Source organism: Trematomus bernacchii, unplaced genomic scaffold, assembly GCF_902827165.1.
Source record: "Trematomus bernacchii unplaced genomic scaffold, fTreBer1.1, whole genome shotgun sequence".
Lineage (NCBI taxonomy): Eukaryota > Metazoa > Chordata > Actinopteri > Perciformes > Nototheniidae > Trematomus > Trematomus bernacchii.
Genome location: NW_022987714.1, coordinates 20,363,272 through 20,369,271, shown reverse-complemented (window position 1 = coordinate 20,369,271; position 6,000 = coordinate 20,363,272).

The following is a 6,000-nucleotide window of genomic DNA, read 5'->3' as shown; positions in this document are numbered from 1 at the left end:
AATTTTCCTTTTTAACATGCAAAAGTAAGTACATTTTGTACATTTCTCTTCTCTGAAGGAGGGCAAAGAGAAGAGCAAAGGTGTGTGGTTTATGTATATATAGATCATATAAAGACTATTTCTGGGGCTGGCTGTGTTGTCATGAAACATCATGGTGAAATATGTGATTAATATGAGCATGGACAGCAGGTGCTATTACTCTGTCAGCTAAATAAAGAAGAGAGGAAAACCATTACACCTAAGGTGTTAGAAGGTAAATGTAGAATAACACTTGTTCTTCTGCCCTCACCATGCATGTAGATGCGTGGCTATGCAGCGAGCTAAACACTCTCCCAAAAATGACCGAGACAGGAGCTGACGTTTGATCTTTTAATAGGAGCGGTGTGAAACTGAAATGATACAAACAAAGACATGTATAAATATCTAACAACAACAAAATACGATGTACTTTCCCCAAAAATAAACCAAATGCACTCCAACATCCAATAAAGGGACAATTACTACTCATGCAGCAATTACATACATGGCTTAACTACATATGCTGAATTTAGATCAAATGTTACATGAAATGCAAAAATATAAGTAGCATATTATACAAAATGTTTCCCAAACAAATGTACTCACAGATTATGCCTTCTCAAGGGCGAAAATAACCGTATGGAGACAGATAGGGCCTTTCTTCTTTTCCCTCCTCGACTCCTCGAATCCTCGGTCCTCCGGTAGTGACCCGGAAATGGTTTTCAGCGTACCTTTGTAGCTCTCTGGAGGAGCTATAATCGAGGATACACTGATGGGTCCTCCACGGCTCCTCCGCGGATGTATTTCCGGCAACAGAGATGTTTCAAAGAGTCGTGACGCACGGCCGGACTGATCTCAGCCAATGATAGCTCTGCATGCATCCCCTGGATATTATTTTAGTAACTGCTTTCATCGCGACACGATGTTTACAGTGAAAACAGCTGTGAGGTCCGTGCAGAAAGCAGAGCAGTGTGTATCATATATATCACTCAGTATAACAGGCCTACATTACTCTCTTTATTTCAATCAGGAGAGACTTCATTTGGTTTAAAGAACATTTATTGACACATGTCATATGATAAATGTTAAGTCTTTGGCGATTAGACCCTGATCCTGAAATCGTATATCTAAAGGGGAAATGCAGCCGTGAGCATATAGGGAACCCCCCGGGGTCTAGACACTGGTGATGATGCTGAAGATCTGGATTGATGAGGAGATGGGATGAAGAGGAAGTGTGATGAGGTCTTTGGATTAGCTCTCCTGGCTCTGGATATGATGAAAGGAGGTGGATGGGGAGGAGGTGGATGATGAAAGGAGGTGGATGGGGAGGAGGTGGATGATGAAAGGAGGTGGATGGGGAGGAGGCGGGCGGCAGCATGACAACCTGAAATCACAGCTGACTGGAGAGAGGAGAACCATTTTAAAGTTTGGCTGCAGCACAGTGATTGGCTGCTGGAGAATGAGGTGAATGTAATAGGTTAAGACAACGCCCGTGATGAGCTGATTATAAGCAGCTGCGGACTGAATGCATACCAGTCTTCCTGAAAGAACTTGCGCTGAGCTTCATTTGTATGCTGTAGTTTAGTATATATCTACAAAGAAAGAGTCGATATTTTTCTAAAACCATTTAGTGCTTCACATACAGTAATAAAATACACAACGGCTGTATCCTGATATGCTTTAGGAGCTGTAGGTGCGTGTTGTACAGTGTGTGTGTGTGTGTGTGTGTGTGTGTGTGTGTGTGTGTGTGTGTGTGTGTGTGTGTGTGTGTGTGTGTGTGTGTGTGTAGATGCGGCAGACAGACAGGTCTCAGTTGGTTTGGTGTCCTATGCTTACTTTTAATACTTGTAAATAAAACTTTTGGCCCGTAATTTCATTTCCTCATTGTAGCGACCAGAGGGGGGGGATAAATCCAGTCTCTAATAGTCTTACGTTATTGTGCTCTCATACTTGATTGATTCTGAAATTGTATATATTTATATAAATATATATATATATATATATATATATATATATATATATATATATATATTAGGGCTGTCAAGTTAACGCGTTAATAACGCGTTAACACAAAAAAAAAATAGCGCCACTAATTATTTCAACGCGATTAACGCATGTGTATTTTTTGTCCTCGGCCGTAGTTTCAGAGCGCATCGAGTTTAAAATACCATCTACAAGCTGATGCTGACAGCCCCGCTCCTGCCGCCCGCATGTGGCAGACCACACTTCCACGCTCACCGGCAGGCCCGGACTGGCCATCGGGAGGACCGGGAGGGTGTGTGTATGTGTGGCGCGAGCAAGGCACACCTAACGTGTTGTTGTTGTTGTTAGCATCTGGTGCTAGCTAGCTGCGCTAACGGATATAAGGAGCTGTTTCAATGAAAACAGAGGAGCGACATTTCGCCGACAACTGCGCCGAGCACTTGACTTTATGCAGGTAGCCAGACAGTGGGACATTGTACGAAAAGTCAGCGCACTCAGCACGGATAGTGCGCGCAACATGATTGCAGCGTCCAGGCATCTCCCGTTCGAGCATATATGCCTTGAGCTGCACATAGCTCAACGATCCATCACAGTGTCTCCACATTCTCTCACACACACACACACACACACACACACACACACACACACACACACACACACACACACACACACCACACACACACCACACACACACACACACACACACACACACACACACACACACTTTGTATTGTATGAGAGAGGTTCCAGGTTGAATTGAGGCGAATATTTGTAATGTTCAGAGGTTGTTGTGTTTAATATTCATGAGAATATTTGTCATTGATCAAATGATAATAAACAAACATATAAAGCATATTTGTCCACTCATATGTTGATAAGAGTATTAAAAACTTGAAAAATATCCCTCTAAGGTACATTTAGAACAGATAAAAAATGTGCGATTAATCGCGATTAAATATTTAAATCGACTGACAGCCCTAATATATATATATGTATATATATATATATATATATATATATATATATATATATATATATATATATATATATATATATATATATATATATGTGTGTGTGTATGTCTGCATCTGTAGTCTGTTATTGTCTCATTATACCGCACTGTGAATGAATTAAAAGTAAATATATAAGTCATCATGAACACAGTTCTGTCCATCAGACAGAGGGCTGTGCCTCCTGTCATCATTAATGGACGTCTCTTTAAAATGACCGCTAAGAGGAGAGGATTTCTCATTTCTCTAACCGCCTGCTGCTTCCCCTCCTCTCTCCTCGGTTACCCTCCTCGGCTCCTCCGCTCGCATCTCCTGTGGGCGGGACTAAGACACAAGGATAGGAGTCGAGGATAGGAGTCGAGGAGGGGAAATTAGTGAAATGAGAAAGGCCCAGAGAGTCAGGAGCCTGCTCCCCATGCGGCTCTCAAACAAAATGGCAGAACGGAAACCTAACACAGAGGTTTTACTAGGAACACACTTGCCTGCCCCTAGAGGCCACTAAGGATATAGCAGTCAAGCAGATAGATGTCAGTCATTAGAATGACAGAACACTTGTGAAGTTAAAAAGGATTAGAACAGAGTGGAACAAGCATAGGATGTTAACAAGAAATTATTTTAATAATGAATTTTAAAAAACTAGATTTTAGTTGTGTGATTAATTAAGTCGTAATGAAATTCTCCTAAGCCACACCTTCAGCAGATGTTTGAAGACTTACTGTGTGAGGATAAACATTTAACATTACATGCACTACACATTTGTTTCTATTGTTTTTCACTTTTTACAGCACAAGACTGGGGCTCATCACATGTATAGTACTGTATCTTTACACAGTTACCACAGTGGTATTGAACTCCAAAAATGAAAAGGTGAAGTATTTATTGTTATAATTTGTCTTGGTTGAAGCAACACACACAAATTAAACTATTTGTATGAAGAGCTGCGATGTGTAGTTCCAAGCCACCTGCTCAAAAATAAATAGGGGGCCGTATTTCACCTCTGTACTATCTCCATACACTCTCAATGAACAGTCATCAACATTATCCGTTTTATAAAAGCCTTCAACAGTATCTTAACCTTTGTTTATATTTGAGTTGTGATGGCATATTTATTGTATTCTGAGTATTTTTTTTATATTATTCTCTCTTCTTGAGTTGATATATATTTATTCCATATGTAATTCTACCAGGAAAAGAGCATGTATTAGCCCTATAGGTCAAACATGAGAAAATAACTGAATGTGGTGAAAGATTGTAAACTAAGGGTTCTACGATTTATATTATGAAATGTATGATTGTATCCTGTAATGTCTCATGTTTTCTATGTTTGACAACACATTTAAATGAAAGCAAAATAAAATGTAAACTACTGGCTCTGCCATGCTATCACATTAAATGCATAGACAAACACAAACCTTTCTTTTTTCCGAGGGCAGGGCCAAGGTAAAAATAAAATGTGGCAAGTCTGCTCATTGATCTTTCTGATTATTTATAAGCATATATCTCCCCATTTAAAGGTAATCTGCATCTGGAATTTCACTGATCTGAAGGAAATGTAAATGTGTAACATCACCCCAAACATGCATGTGTATTATGAAGTTAACATGAATTGTGATGTACAAATATTTACATTCTGCCATAACTCCTCTTCTGTCTTAGGTGATCAACAGACACACACACACACACACACACACACACACACACACACACACACACACACACACACACACACACACACACACACACACACACACACACACACTTTGTATTGTATTATTGGTCAACAGTTTTGGTTGTTATGGGTCATCAGGGTTTTGGCTTGATTACATTTTTTTTATAAAAGAATAACCTTTCACTGCTGAGAATAATCATGTATTTAATATTTACCAATCTGTATGGACTGTATTCAGATGTTCAACAAATAATACAAATAAAGACAAATAAATAAAGACAATAAAGCCTTTGAATAGATTGTGTTAATGTTGACATTCGTAAAGAAAAAGCACGAAAAATAGGGAATATTCCTTTTTGTTGGATCTCATTTGAACCGTTGTATGAGCACAGTGAACTGGACGGAAGCTGAGCGAGGGATAAAGTGTGGGAGAGTGATCACAGCACACACACACACACACACACACACACACACACACACACACACACACAACACACACACACACACACACACACACACACACACACAACACACACACACACCACACACACACACACACACACTGACACACTCCCTCTCTCTGTCAAACTCCCAGCTTTCAGCACCCTGGCTCAGACCCTGCACCCCCCTCCCTCTCTCTCTCCTCCCATCCTCTGTCTCTCTCTCTGTCTCTCGGCCCTCCCACTCTCCCCCCCTCCCTCCTCCTCCTCCCTCCTCAGAGGAGCAGCTCTGTCTCTCTGCACTTGTCTCCTCAGTCAAGGAGAAACTAATTGGAGGAAAGAATAGAAGAAAGGAGCTGTTGGAAAACTAAACGAAGCAAAAACTCTACTTCTCTGCAGCATGCCACAGAAAGGTAAGCTCGCTCTTTCTTTTTCTCTCTCTCCCTCCCTCTTTCCCTCACTCCCTCCCTCCCTCTCATCTCACCCTCTCTCTCCATCAGTCCGGAGTTTAAAAGTTTATTTAGCAGATAAGGACAAGATGAAGATGGATGAATTGAAGCAAAGACAACAACGTTTGGAGTAAGAACGAATCAAGAAAGATAGGGGAAAATACAGTTTAGAGATAAAAAAAAATTCAAGAACTGAACAACTGAACATCTTTTATAAGAGAAGAACAGGAAAAAAGCAGCAAACGTGACACAAACCTGAGTGAAAGAGATAGGGGAAGTAATGAGGAGGAACAAAGTTTTCTGATCACTCCGCGGCAGCAGAAATGTTCCGTGAAACACCCGTTACAATACGTAGCCTACAAAAAGATACAAATGTTGCATTTATTTGTGATCGGAAATATATAAATGACTAACAAAGTCTAACAGCTTTG